The sequence below is a fragment of the Microcaecilia unicolor genome, chromosome 5 (assembly GCF_901765095.1).
Source record: "Microcaecilia unicolor chromosome 5, aMicUni1.1, whole genome shotgun sequence".
NCBI classification, from domain to species: domain Eukaryota; kingdom Metazoa; phylum Chordata; class Amphibia; order Gymnophiona; family Siphonopidae; genus Microcaecilia; species Microcaecilia unicolor.
The window spans coordinates 183,322,295-183,338,642 of NC_044035.1; positions in this window are offsets into that span (position 1 = coordinate 183,322,295).

Consider the following 16,348-nt stretch of genomic DNA (forward strand, 5'->3'; position numbering starts at 1 on the left):
CATTAGGTGCATGATAGTGTGAAAGCAGAAGACATTAAAGAACATTCCTGGGTATCTTAAAGAAAGTAGAGTTACGCGTGTTGTTCTTTATGATATATTTTCTCGAAGAGATAAGTTTTCAGGAGTTTGCGGAAATTGGTCATTTCGTAGACCGATTTCAGGTTACATGGCAGTGAGTTCCAGAGCTGTGTGCTTGTATAGGAAAAGGTTGATGAATGCATTGATTTGTATTTCAAGCCTTTACATTTGGGAGGATGAAGATTGAGGAATGTGCGGGAGGATTTTTTTTGCATTTCTGGGTGGTAGCTCTATTAGGTCCGACATGTAGGCTGGGGTGTCGCCATGGATGATTTTATGGACCAAGGTACAGAGTTTGAACGTGATGCGTTCTTTGAGTGGGAGCCAGTGTAGTTTTTCGCGAAGGGGTGTTGCGCTTTCGTATTTTGGTTTGCCGAATATAAGTCTGGCTGCCGTGTTCTGGGCTGTTTGGAGTTTTTTGAGTATTTGCTCTTTGCAGCTGGCATAGAGTGAATTACAATAGTCCAGATGACTAAGTACCAGTGTTTGTACCAGGAATCGGAAGACATTCCTTGGTAAAAATGGTCTGACTTGTTTTAGTTTCCACATTGCATGGAACATCTTTTTAGTTATGTTTTTTGCATGGTTCTCAAGTGTTAGGTGTCGGTCAATGGTGACTCCAAGGATTTTTAGGGTGTCTGAGACTGGTAGACTTAGATTAGGTGTGTTGATGGTGGTGAATTCCTTCTTGTTGTATTGTGAGGTGAGTACTAGGCATTGGGTTTTTTCGGCATTTAGTTTCAGTCGAAATGCATCTGCCCAGGAGTTCATAGTGTGTAGGCTTTGGTTGATTTCGTCGGAAATTTCTCTTAGATCGTGTTTGAAAGGGATAAAGATTGTTACATCATCAGCATATATGTATGGGTTTAGATTCTGATTCGATAATAGCTTAGCCAAGGGTGTCATCATTAGGTTGAATATGGTCGGTGAGAGGGGGGATCCCTGTGGAACTCCGCATTCAGGTGTCCATGTAGCTGATGTTGTCAAGTTTGATGTCACTTGATATGAGCGGGTGGTTAGGAAACCCTTGAACCATCTGAGAACATTACCTCCGATTCCGAAGTATTCGAGGATGTGTAATATGGTCAACCACGTTGAATGCGCTTGACATGTCAAATTGTAGCAGTAGTATGTTGTTGCCGTTTGCTATCAATTGTTTGAGTGTGGTCATAAGTGTGACTAGTACGGTTTCCGTGCTGTGGTTAGAGCGAAATCCTGACTGGGAGTCGTGCAGTACTGAGAACTTGTTTAAATACTCTGTGAGTTGTTTGGTCACCATGCCTTCTGTTATTTTGGTGAATAGGGGAATGGATGCTACTGGTCTATAGTTTGTTAGTTCATTAGTATTTTTCTTTGCATCCTTTATCATTTTTCTCATCCTTCTCAGAATTTTTTTCTAGTTGTACTATATCCTTTTTTTTTTTTTAAATGGGATTATCCAGTAAGGCAGATTTTTGGCACCTTGAGTCATAGTAACATAGTAGGTGACGGCAGAAAAAGACCTGTACGGTCCATCCAGTCTGCCCAACAAGATAAACTCATATGCGCTACTTTATATTTATACCTCACCTTGATTTGTATCTGCCATTTTCAGGGCACAGACCGTAGAAGTCTGCCCAGTACTAGCCCCGCCTCCCAATCACTAGCCCCACCTCCAACCACCAGTGCTGCCACTCAATCTCCGCTAAGCTTCCAAGGATCCATTCATTCTGAACAGGATACCTTTATGTTTATCCCACGCATTTTTTAATTCTGTTATCGTTTTCATCTCCACCACCTCCCGCGGGAGGACATTTGTTTTAAAAAAATAATTATTTTATAAAGAGAAAGTAAGCACAAACTTGCCATTATACTTATGCCTGCACTGGAGCAGGAATAAACATACATATGTCTGGTGGGCTATGAATGTATACTTTACATTTTCCAAAGTGTACATACAAATCCTAAACTGTACCCTGAGTCAATGCCTTACCTGTAAGCCAGCCCTAGCATAATGATATTCTCAGTTTTGATCTCTATCCTTTTTATGAGCAAAGCAGATATGTACTCCTGCTGCTCTTAAGTTTATTGATTACCGGCCACAATCTTTACATGATTTATTTTTTGTTAATTAACCAGAGATCTTCCTGGTATTGTTTCTGTATTCAGAATACTCATTTTTTTTAAGCTGCTTGGAATATTTTCCTTGTGTTTCATCCATCCTCTAGATTCTGAGGGAGGTGAATTTTAGATTATACTTCACAGTTATATCTATTTATAATTTTTTTCCCAGAGTTCAGCTAATTATAGAATCTATAAATCATAGAGTTCATCTGTTTTTAGGGCATAAGGTTCTAGAAGGTATGTTATCAGCTATGCATCATCTAATGGAGATGCTATTGTATCAAAAGAGGTCTGAAGGAAATAGGGCTGGCTTGATGGGTCAAGTGGGAAGTCCTGTGCATTCTTATGCCAAGGCATGGCTTAAGCTTTAGGCAAACCTCTCAGGGGGATAAAGAGCAGCTATATCAAAGGCAAAAACAATTGATCCTAAAAGCCACACAAAGAATCATCAGCATGCACCTTTACCTACAAGGAGGGTGGATAATTTTGAAATAACCATTTTCCTGGATAAATGATTTTTGGAAATGTAAAAGTATGATGTCTGTTTTGTACAAAATTCTTCTGAGAAGGATGATTTGTGTAATCATGATTGTTGAGTTTAGTAATCAAAATCAGTTCAATTCCCACTTCAGGCACAGGCAGCTCCTTGTGACTCTCTGGGCAAGTCACTTAACCCTCCATTGCCCCATGTAAGTTGCATTGAGCCTGCCATGAGTGGGAAAGCGGGGGGTACAAATGTAACAAAAAAAAAATAAAATCTCAGGGGTGGGGGCAGAGACTAGGGTTGTTGGCTGGATTCAGATTCACCTGACAGGGTTGATCTAGTTCTGGGTTTACCCCTGAGGCATGCAGGGACTTAGTTCTGATTTTTCCATTGTATTCCTTAAGGTGTCCTTTTACTAAAGCTTAGTGGGTCTTTTACTAAAGACTAGCTTGAGTTATCTGCAGCAGGACACATAGGAATAAAATGGGTCCTGCTGCAGATAACTCAAGCTAATCTTTAGTAAAAGCCCCCCTTAATGTGCAATAAATGCTACATGTCCTATTTTACACCTATGGCCCACATGGCACTGTCAGATCATGCTAAACTTTAGTAAGGGACCCTAAGGGAAAAAAAAAAGACTACAAGTCCCTGCATGCAATAGGGTAAACCATGGACTGAATCAACCCTGTTGAGTGAATCTGGCAGCACTTGTCAATTTTGAGAGAGACTAGGGGCTTGACAGTTAAGTGAAGGGGGCAAAGTTGAAGGTTTGTCTAGAACGCCTAAAATCCTTGCCTTGCCCTGGTCATGCGGAGGACCTAAGTTCAAAGGCCAGGTTTCTGATCCCTGACCAACCAGAGAAAGAAATGCTATGGAGGCAGCATTCACAGCCTGTTGGGGAAGGAAGTCCCAAATCATTACACAATGATGACAACCAGACATAGGAGCCACATTGGCCAGGTTCTGGAGGGAGCTGCAGTTCGTGGCCCTTGGTCATTCTCGTTACAATGAATGGGCTGAGCAAGGATGTAGTTATAAAAATGGGGGGGGGGGGGGGGGTTACTCCTTCTGGTAGTGTTGCCAAAGCCAACTGTTTTAGCTGAAAGCACAAAGAAACATGAGGAAACTGCTTGTTCAAAGTAAAATGTTTTGATATTCATATCCTCTTCTCTCATACAAAAGAAATACAACTTCACATACACACACTTCCGTTCTATTTAAAGACTTAAAACTAGGTCCAGAAGCTCATAATTATATGTTATGGATTTCATTGCAATCTCTAGGATTTTCAGGCCCTGAATTCTACATGTTGTTGGAATCCCTGGTGCAGCATATTTATCATAAGCATTTGGTGAAGAAATATAGGAATTATTGCCTAAAGAGGACATGCTCAAGAGGAACTTTAATAATTTAGCTAATTAGAACATGCCATCGATTTGTTTATCGGTTAACCATTAGTATTGTGCTGGCCCCATTGCATGGGACAGCCTTTGCTGTATACATGGGTTTCATGTCTGTACATTTGATTTGTGTAAAATGGACCAGGTCCCTGTATTCTGGTGGTTTTCAGTTATTAACCTTTGTAAGCACCTGTGCTGCTCTCAGTACTTGATACTGCTTGTTGCTGCCTGCCTCTGGCCATACTGGGAGGAGCAGGTTTGCCCCTCCCCTCAGACTTGCCAGGTCTGTGGTTTTCCTGGGCTCCCACAAAGTTTTGAAAAGTCGCAGGTCGTGACTTTTTGGCCAGGTTTCACTGCCACAGCCTGTGGGTTGTCTAATCTTCCCACACTCTGTCTGCTCACCCTGCTATTGGTCAGATTTGAACAATAGGAGGGCAAGGGAGGTGGGATCCAGGACCATTGACACAGTGACCATGCGACATGTACCTCGTCATGTGACTTTGTGCCAGACGAGTAAGTAACAAAAACAATCGTGTCCAGCTGCTTTTTGTTTCCGCAGTTATCAGACACCATTTTTCTCTGTTACTTAACACCACTTTATCCCTGCATTTCCTGTGCTCAGCACATTTTGCTCCTGAAACTGCCTGTACAGATTACAGAGTTCTGTAGTGTACAGGATGAATAGCTGGGCTGTTCTCTAAGAAGAACTGACGGCCACAGCTGTGGCTGTACCCTGGAGGGAGAGGCAGAGCACTGCAAAGGAACAATGGGCTCTCGATGGTGACCAGCACGGCACTCCTCTTCACCCGGATGGATACCGATGACTGAGGATTGGGGAAAGTGGCAGCCACTGGCTCCACCGCAAACGCTATTACAGCGGCTTCTTGGGGATGGCGTGGATGAGAAAGGAGGAAGTAGAGGTCCTCCCTAACTGCCCTAAAAGATCCAGGATAGCGCTGAAGAAAGCTTGGCAGAGGAAGAAAGGAAAATGGTCCCCCGAGCCCCAGCGGGATTACTGCCACCCACTGCACCAATACTGCTTGAGTCTGGCTAAGAGGAACAACCTGGAGCTGGCGCAGGTTGGCTCATAGTTTTGCACCAACAAGATGATAGCTAACAGTGGTGAGCACATCTCCCCTAGGGTGGGCAGTAGCTCGGTCAGACCAAGTGGAAAGCAACCGGCTGTTGACTCTGCTGGCCTAGATGAAGGAACGACCTGAGCCGCACAGTATAAGCAGCTGAGGAAAGAGGTAAGCGCATCTGATTCTTCACAGCTATTTGATTACTGACTTTCGAACTGAGATTGGTGGAAACGTTTATAAAACTTTTGCCCCGCTGTTTGTGGTGGCAGAAGGATGCAGTGGGTATTGGGCTCCGGTGTTTGGAAATTTATGGCGAGCAAGCAGTGACTGCAAGGTGAGCCCTAGTCCAGCCACTGTGGAAGGGGTTGCCACAGCCCAGGTCAGAAAAGAAAGAAACGGAATCCAGATACAGAAACTGAATGCACACTGATGCCAGAAGGTTCCTGTGTGGCGTCATGGAAGGTATGTCTTACTAAACTGCTTGATAATGATGTGTTGGTGGTGTTGGATGATCTTCCAGTGCAGAAAATATGAATTATTAAAGCACATATTTGGAGGAAAACGATTAAAAATGCCCTTTGATGATCTTATTATTGATAATGCTAGTAAGGGAGTAGTGAGTCCCACTCCCCTTTTCCCCTTGGTATATTTGCAGCAGAGTCCATAGAAATAAAATAGGCCTTTGTGGTGGCCAACATAAGCTAATCACAAGCAAAAAAACACCCCCGCCTCCATTCGGTAGACTTATACCAGAAATACACACTTGAGGAGGTCAGAGGCAGAGCAGCACACAGATGAGGCAGTGGCTACAACTGAAGTCATGCCCAGAAGTAGGCCAAAATTTTTTTAACAGGAAAAATAGCTATGTGGGGAAGGGGTGAGAGAGAGTGGACTCCCTCCCCCCTCCTCACATAGCGATTTTTGGTGCTGGACTATTTTTGGGTAAGACTTGGGCTGGAAAGTTTTTACCGTCTGGTAACTCTGCCCCCCTCTGAGTGACCTCTGAAGAGAAAAGTAGAAGGACATGGCAACTGCCTATTAGAGCTATCCCTTATGAATTAATCCAATGTGTAGAGTGCCTGAACATTCCACCATGAGGCAGCACCCAGCTGCTTAGTATCCCTTTCAAACACAGAAAGCTGTAGTGATTTTTCACCTGGTGGTTTTGCGGTTGTTACTGTGAACTGCTGCTGATCCTGCTTCTCTAACTGCTGTATGCTGGTCCTGGTCTGTGAGTACCTCATTAGCAGTCATTGACAATTCTCCTCTCTGAGAGAGGATTACGTTACAGGTACAGACTTATTCTGTATGGACAGAGTCCTAATCCAGACTAATTATATTTACAAGTAACATACATAGTAAATGATGATTTATTTATTCATTTGTCATCAATTCTATTAAATGTGAATTTGGATGAAGGATTTGGAGTCTCCCTTATTTGGTAGAAAACAGTTTTAGTACAGTCACAGGATATAATTGGTAAGAAGACCTTATAGAGGCCCGAATAAGTATTAATATCACTATTGGGCTTTTTAAAGGTAGTTTCATATTCTCTGTATAAGTAATACTTCAAGCTGCTTACTTAACTGTATGAGCCAATGACTTACATCACAAAATCCATTAAGCTTACAGAACTTACATTAAAATGTATGGAGCGACTTCCGGTCGGGACATGAGCTGAGCAGCAGCGTGTGGCTCGAGCTCTGAGACCCCTGCCAAAAACAGATATTAAACTAATCGGAAGGTGCTCAAAACAAGATCCTGCGGGAAGTGGAGGTAATTTATGGACAAATACCTCAGCAGGTCTCCATTAGCGATGGCACAAAAATCGGCAAAAAAAGAGAAAATAAAAACGACAGCGCAGGAGTCCAAGATGGCGGAAATATCCGCTCCGCAGACGGAAGGCTTTTCGGAAGCGCAACTCCAGCAAATCACGATGGCAGTAGCGAAGGCCTGGGACCCGAAATGGGAGGCGGTAGAACACAAGCTGGAAGAACTGAATACAAGGCTGGATGGAGTGGGCATTCGAATGGGGGACCTCGAAACCCGAGTGTCGGCCCTAGAGGATGAAGGGCGCGGATACGGCCCAGACATAGCCGCCCTCACAAAACAGCTCCACGAATATCACAACAAATTAGAAGATTTAGAAAATCGCTCCAGGAGGAGCAACATACGGTTAGTGGGGATACCAGAGACAATACCTGAAAAGAATTTAACCACTTGGCTTGAAACATGGCTAGCAAAAGAACTAGCGATAACAGACACCATGGGGCCGTTCGTAATAGAAAGAGCTCACCGCGTGGGACGCAAGGCTGAAGAACAAACGCGCCCACGAGTAATTATAGCCAAGATATTAAACTACAGGCATCGGATGGAGATTTTACAGGGATTCCGGATGCGGAGGAACTCATTGACACATGATGGGCGCAAAGTGCTAATTTTTCAAGATTTCTCGGCCGAGGTGCAACAGAGGAGGCGGCAGTATCATCCGTTATGCTCTGCACTTGTGAGTAAAGGCATAAGATTTTCCCTCCAATTCCCAGCAACTCTACGGATGTTAATCCAGGGTCAGTGGAAAACATTTAAAACGGTGGCAGAAGCAAAGAAAGCAGCACTGGAAGAAGGCTTACTAGAAAAAATCTAATGGTGACGTGATTGAATCGAGCACCAGAAAAGGTACATTGGACAGAGTGGGCAGGGGGCCTCATGTGCCTAGGGGGTCACTTCTCTAAGGACAGGCTAGACCTGGAGCGAGAGAAGGGAGGGTTAATAGAGAGGGGGGGAATGAAACGGGAGAGGGGTGGGGGAGGGATAGGGAGAATAGAGGGTATGGGGGGGAAGGGAATGATAAAGATAGACAAAGGTAAAAAGATAAGGGAAAACAAAAGGACAAATAAACTTCCACATAGAACAAACGAGGGGGGATCACGGGTAACAGAATTAGCAGGTATGCCGGCTATAAGGAGTCACAATGCCAGTTAGATTAACAACTTGGAACGTCGGGGGGATTAACTCCCCGATCAAAAGAGCTAAAATCCTAACGGCCCTAAAGCGGCATAACACAGACATAGCATGTCTGCAAGAAACACATCTATCAGACCTAGAACATGCCAAATTGAAAAGAAACTGGGTAGGGGAGGTGCTTTCCTTGGAGGCTCTCGGGAAGAAAGGAGGGATTGCAATTTTATTTAGGAAAGGATTGGCATATAAAGCAACCCAGGAAGAGTCTGGGGAAGATGGGAGATACTTAATAATAAAAATATGGCTACCCGGTATGGAACTTATTTTGGTAACAGTTTATGGACCGAACGTACATGACCCATTATTCCTGAGATCCTTAATGGCCAAATGTGCTAAATATAATAACAAAAGATTGGTGGTAGTAGGAGATTTTAACCTAGTGTATAATCCTCAAATGGATTGCTCAAACAGGGACTCTTCCCATCACATAGGTACAAAGGCTAGGGAATTAAAGTCGTTTTCTAAAACACTTAACTTGGTTGACACATGGAGAACGCTACACCCGACTGAAAGAGAATATTCTCATAGGTCTAGAGCCCATGATACGATGAGTAGGTTGGATTATATTTTGATAGACAGATTAACACTATCGCATTTAATAAGAGCAACCATTGGTCCAGAAGAAATATCTGATCATGCGGCCGTATGGATAGACTTAGAGCTGCAAACAGATAACCAAAGTGGGAGAGGGTGGAGATTCCCGGCATACTTACACACGGATGAGAAATTTATCAAATATCTACACGCGAAATGGGAAGACTACGCCCAGAACAATAGACAACACGTTCAGACGCAATCAGTCCTTTTCTGGGAAGCGTCTAAGGCGGTTATGAGGGGGGAAATCCTGGCATATTGCAGCAAAAAGAATAAAAGTAGAGTAGCCGGCATTTTGTTATTAGAATCCAGACTGACAAAAGCTCAGAAGAGATACACCCAGAATCCAACCAAGATAAACCTAGACACAGTGAAGTCATTGCAAATTGCCTTAAATACTAAATTACATGAAATTGAAAAAAGATCAGCTCTATACTATAAGTATAGACTTCATAGGTTTGGGAATAAATCGGGACGCTTGTTGGCAGGAGTAATTAAAGGATGGGGGGGGGCTCTAGGACAGTGGCTACGATAAGGAATAGTCAAGGTAGACTAACTAGCAACCCTAAAGAAATTACCCAAGTCTTCACTGAGTATTTCCAAACTTTGTACACCAACAAAACACAATTATCAGAGACGGCTTTAAATGATTATTTGGGAAACATTAAAATACCACAGATTACTCAGCAACAGCAGGAAGGCTTGAATATGCCGTTGACATTAGTAGAATTGCAGAAAGCAATAAAAGAGTTAAAGTTGCGATCAGCCCCAGGTCCAGATGGGCTATCTGGGGAGTATTATAAACTCATGCCACCACAGGCCCAAGCTCATCTATTAGCTTACTATGAAGAAGTGATTGAGAGGGGAGAGCTACCTGCTTATGCCAATGTAGCATATATAACACTGATTCCAAAGGCGGGCAAGTCACCAGAGAGGCCGGGGTCCTACAGGCCTATCTCGTTGCTGAACGTAGAAGTCAAATTATTAGCAAAAATAATGGCAGAGCGCTTGGCGCAGTGCTTACCCGACCTGGCAAGCCCGGACCAAGTGGGGTTTGTCCGGGGAAGACGGGCAGTACACAATGTTCGGAAACTACTGGTAGCCTTGTCGGTATGTAAAACAAAAAAAGTGCCGGTTTGGGTATTAAGTGTAGATGCCGAGAAGGCGTTTGATCACGTCAATTGGGAATACTTAGAACAAGTAATGACAAGAATGGGAATTATAGGATGGTTTAGGGAGGTAATAAAAACATTATATAATAACCCGACAGCAAGCGTAATTGTTAACGGGGGGAAGGGCCAAGAATTTCGGATCAGCAAAGGAACTAGACAGGGCTGTCCGCTCTCCCCACTCCTTTTTGTGATGGCACTAGAACCACTATTAAGAACCATCGTGAACAATCAAGAGATACAGGGAGTTACAGTGGCGAGCCGACAAATAAAAGTGCTGGCATACGCAGATGACCTGTTATTGACATTAACTGACCCAACACACTCTCTGGGCTGTTTATTACAGGAAGTGAAGAGGTTTGGGGGAATCTCAGGGTTTAAATTAAACATTACGAAATCTTGTGTTTTACCAGTGGGCGCAGAAGGGGTGGAGAGGGGGGCAGATGCACAAGCATTACAATGGACGGAAGGACCCATAACATACCTAGGGGTACAGATACCGGCAGATCTCAGACAATTATATAAAATAAATGTAACTAAATTGTTAAAAGAGACAGAAGATAGACTGGGCATGTGGGGATCCCTGCCTATCTCATTATTAGGGCGGATAGCCTTGTACAATATGTGCATAACCCCGAAGTGGTTGTACGTCTTTCAGTTATTACCACTGTTCCTGAAGAGACAAGATGAACAAAAACTAAATCAATTAATACAACGTTTCTTGTGGCGGGGGAGAAAACCGCGCATACCAGTAACTACATTGGCCATCCCAGTTGAATATGGAGGATTGGGATTGTTAAGTGTGAAGCAATTGACGGTGGCCAGTGGAATGCGGCACATCAACGACTGGTTCAGAGGGACGACAGAGTTCTCTAATACAGATCTGGAACTACAGCTGGACCCAGAGTGGCATTTCACAAATTACCTACATGTAGGAGGGACAGTAATTCCAGAAGTCTTGAAATATGCATTGATAATGCCCACTGCAAAAGCGGTGTGGAGATGGATATGCAAACTGCATAAATTTTCAACCAAAGTCACGCCCTTCCGATCAATATGCGGCAATATGGACTTTGCACCGGGACAGCTATATGGGACATTTCAGAAGTGGAAGCGACGAGGAGTGATATACCTCCTCCAAGTATTAACCACAGAAGGCAAGATGAAGAACTTTGCGGAATTACAAAGAGAATATGGTTTACCAGACCGAGACAGATTTCATTACCAGCAGTTAAAACATTATGTGCATTCTTTACCGTGGGAAGATCTAGCGGAAGACGTACAAATAGAAATCTCAGAGGCATTCTCCCTGGCAGCGCAGCAGAAAGTATCACTTACATTTCATCACAGGTATATCAGGGATACGGCCGCGGAATTGGATTACAAAAAGCTAGCGCAGCAGTGGAGTGAAGATCTGATGCAGACAGTAACAGAGGAGCAGATAAAAACACATGTCTCGAGAATGAGGCACTCCACGGCTGCCGCAGTACACTGGGAACAACAGTACAGACTGGTTATGCGGACGTATATAGCACCCAGACAAGCTTTTCACATGGGTGTGTCACCCTGGGGATCCTGCCCCAGATGTGATGGTGCTGGAGCAACTTTAGGTCATATGATATGGAACTGCCCAGCAGTGGTGGAATTTTGGAAAGGACTGCTCATTTATGTGTCACAACTGTGGAATGCAACTTGGACTTATGATGTGGCGATCCTCTTTGGTCATTTAAGACTAAGCAAGCCAACAAAGAGAGGGTATTCAGAATTTGCTTCAAAGACGGTTATAATTGCTAAGCAAGTTATTCTGGCCGAATGGCTCTCACGCAGGCCACCATTCAGACAACAGTGGAGGACGCGAATGATGATGTTGATGAGGGTAGAACGGATGGGTGTGAAGAACTGGGAATCGATAGAAGGAAAGAAATTTGAGGCGTGCTGGAGTCCTCTCTTAAACACACTCCCACATGCAGCCCGTAGTTACCTGATAAACTTCTAAATGAAGAAGAGGAAGATAGTACACAGGGAGCATGAACAGACAGAGATGAGAAGTTCGGACAGAAGACTGAACTCTTTGAGTAAAGATTAACAACCCAATAGGCAAGACGAAGACAGAGAACAATGAGGGGGGGGAAGGGGGAAAGAGGGGGAAAGGAGGGGGGGAAAGGGGGGAGGGGAAGGGGAGGGGGGGGGAAAGAAAATAGAAAATTAAGATTTAAACCATAATGTATTAAATTTAACAGTTGAATGCAATTACAAAACAGAAACGTTAATGAAGGTTAAGTTGTTCACGCTGATGTTAATGGGTTAATAAATTAAGGAAATTGGTAATAGAGAAGAAGGAAGAACCATAACGATATCTAACAAAAACCTGGACTCAGGAAGTTTATTCCTAAAAGAATGTAGTCCAAGCAGAGCCCAGGATTAGGAGAACAAAGACATAAAAAGTTAAGACAGTGAACAAATTCTACTATAAGCAAGAAAGTTCATAGTTATGATCAAATAATTTGACCTGAAACAGATCTTATGTGTTAGGAGTAAATGGATGTTTTATAATGAATACTGTATATGTAAACGTTCAATAAAAAAGAGTTAAACATAAAATGTATGGAGCAACATTAAGAGGTCCTTTTTACTAAGGTGCGCTAATCGATTTAGTGCACGCTAAATAATAAGACATCCATAGAAATAGAATGAGCTTATCATTTAGCACATGCTAATCATTAGCACAGCTTAGTAAAAGGACCCCTTAATGGTAATATAAAGGGCAGTGGAACATCTTTTTGGTTGGAGTCCAAGATCTTCCAACTCACCCCCTGGCTCCCACCTTGATTTCTCACTTTACATTTATATTTTATATCATTCTTATATACTTTTTAATTAAATAAAAAACAGTAAATTTTCAACTATTATGGAGCGATTGGCAGTATATCGAGCTAAGCAACACCCTTTTTTTCCTACCCTGTCCTTCCTGAATAGATTATAACCAGGTATAACTATATCCCAGTCATGGTTCTCCATGAACCACGTCTCCGTGACTGCCACCAAATCCAAGTCAGCTTCTATCTTTGCAGCCTTTAGATTGATCTGGCGGCTTTGGGATTTTTGATCGTTTCCTCCTGTTCCTGAGATGTTTTCGTTTCTTCTGCCTCCATGGCTGTGAACCAATTCTTCAGTTCTATGGAAGATGAAGTTTGGGGGTGGAGGGGGGGGGGGTTGATTTTGCAGGATCTGGTGACTTGTGTCCAACTGTCCTCTTTCTGCTCAAGATCTTCTGTCCTTTTGCTGGAGATCCCCAATGTTTCAACATGCATCTCTGGGATGAATTTCTGGTTCTCACAGATGTTTCTTAGTCTTGCCACCTCCCCTCTCAGCTCTTGTACTTCTTTCATGATGGAAGTGAAGGATTCTGCTAGCATGTACTATTTGTGTAGAAATCTGTAACAATACTGCTTGTTCTAGCTTCCCAGTAGTTGCTACATTGGTGTTCTAGGGCCCAGTGTAATAACTTTAGCATTGTCTTATCATAGGTGGATTAGGACTGCTATGGTTTGGTAAGTTTGAAGGCGCATGTGCTGCTCCTGAAATGATGATCACAATTTGAATATTTTTGTGTGACATGGTGCAAGAAGGATAATTCCATTGTTGGAAGATACATAGTTCTGATACATAACTGGATGTGCAGGGTTTCTATTGAGATTCCATACAATCCTGTAGAGAATCCAGACTTCACTCCCCACAAAATAATTTGTTGAATGATGCTATCTATTATAATTACAATTTTATCGAGCAGCTGAAACTAGCTGGAGCAGGAGGATTTCTTTATGTATAGAAAGCCATGGTGTTCTATATTGCTAATTTTAAAAAGGGAGTTGGGGAGAGGAGTGTGTGATATGGTAATAGGCATGATGTGTGGAAATATCGCTTTGGTTTGCCCCCTCCCTACTTAGCTTGCCCCCCTGTTGCCACCCCAAATATTTCTGTCTAGAGATGCCTCTGCTCTCACACCATAATGTCTTCAAAATCTTTGGTTTGAGCCTGGACACAGGTAGAGGGGGGAGGGGGAAACGGAGACTTCCAAAACTAAGTCAGAGAAGCATGTGCATCACATGGAATATCAGCTGTGGCACTACCCTTATGTTTCTCTAATAGTAATTAGTGGAAGCCAAGAGAGAGGCTTGGTGTAGGGATGAGATCTACAGAGGGCTTGTGCCAGATCCAAATGAGAGCGGGTACACCCATGACAGTCCTGCTATGATAAAAACTATGCAGGCTATTTAATGACTGGCAGAAGGGCTGTTCTATTTTACTGCACTCTGTTCAACATGTGGATTCATTGGGAAGAGTTAAAAAGCTTTCAGTGCCTGTGAACATCCTAGGAGGAGCCTCTGTTCACAAATTTGACCCACTGAGGTACTGCATATAAGAAGGGACTATATAGTTAAACCTTAAAGACTGCAAAAGTTAAAGTTTTTCTGTGTGTATAACAAATAACTATTTTCTTTGCAAGTACAGAGCAATTATTTTACCCTCAGAATTTAATGCTGGGAAATGTTTTTTTTTTTTTTTCATGCAACTGTTTTAGTACTGAAATTTATTTATTTCAGCTACTCAACCCAGTGTAGGAATTCTTTTCTTAACAGTAAATCATTGCTACTGAGTTTTTGTTTTATATTAAATAAGAGCATAGGGGGAGATTCTATATATGGAACCTGGAAATTTCGTGTGGAAAACATTTCCGTCTAAGCATATTCTATAACATTTCTGTATGGTTTATAGAATGTGCTTATTGACATCCCTGCAAATATATTTAGTCACGAAGAATTATGCCAAGTAAAACCTGGTGTAGATACCGGCACCTTTTGACAACATGCATTAAAATTTACCCGGACTAGATTATAGAATGCATTTAGCGAGTTATGCGTGTAAGTTCTAATTTAAAGAAAATTAGTGCAGATAATTGCTTGTTAACATCTAATTAACAGCACTGATTGGCTTGTTAACCAATTAGGTTATTCGCATTGTTATGGAATACGCTTAGATGTCCACATGGAAATCTAGGCACGATATATAGTATTCAGGGGAACATGTATAAATGCTTAAGGAACTTAAGAATAGAAGGTTCATAGGAAGAGGTGATCTCCAAATGAGAAACAAATGTATGTGTAAAATAGTGCTTCCATAAAGGATGCCACTTTTTATAGTAGTGTAGTTGAAGAAAATGTTTATATCCTGTAAGTAATTAAAGGAGGATCTCTAAATCAGGGATCAAGTTAAAGATCTATATATATGGAAGCACACACAAAGCTACCCCAAGTCTAACAAATCAACTCATACATCAACTTGGGCTCAAACAGATATTTTTATAAATTTTTCCTTAATGCAATTTAAAACTAATTCTACACAAAAATTTTTTTGTGTGTGTATAAAAATGGGCTCAGTCCGTGCCTGGTGCAACCATTATATCCCCAAGGAGAATATGTGGTCATGTCACAGTTGGAACCATCACTGCACATTCGATGTTCCGCCTCCTTAATTGTATGTACACACAACCAGACCAGATGTAAGGCCTTCACCATATACAGGATAAATTATCACATTTTCTCATAACATACTCATACATAATGTATGAGTATGTCTGCTATTAGGATAGTCATGGGAAAGCCACTGCTTGCCCTGGGATTGGTAGCATGGGATGTTGCTACAATTGGGCTGACTCAGTATGGCTATTCTTATGTTCTTATGTTTCACCTGAAAAACATCTGTCTGGGCTCTGTCAGATGTTTCTCTGCTTTGACAATGAGTTCATTAGAGTAACTGGACATGTCCAGAGTGAGTCATATAGAAAATGAAAATAAATGCATTGTATAAGATGTAATTTTAACTAAATTAACATGATTTGGGAAATGTCCTCTACTTTTCAGAGATGCAGGATGGCTCCGTTTTTCACCAAGTTCCATGAAAGGGGGGTAAAAATGTTTTGTTGACTACAGTCCCTAACTTTGTAATAAAACAAAGAAACTGAAAGAATTAGTCAGTTCTAGTTTTCAGAAATTCAAGTTTCTAAAAGTATTCCCAAGAATACTTCCTATTTAAAAGCTTAGGGACACTTTTACTAAAGTGTGCTAGGCAGCTAGTGTGAAGATTAATGCGCATTTTAGCACAAGGCCATACTAACAGATAGTACGTGTTAGAGCACTGAGTAATCCTGCACTAACTGATTACAGCAGGATCAGGAGGGCGGGGACTGGGCAGAGCCAGCACTCTTAAAAATAATGTGTGTTACCATAACATATGCTAGTTCTCAAAGCCGCAGATGGCACTGTAATCATCATGCCATTTCAAGAGCAGGCATTATGTGCACCCATGGTAGCTGCACATCACCTAAGGTGCCTTATATAGCACAAAACAAGCATACTT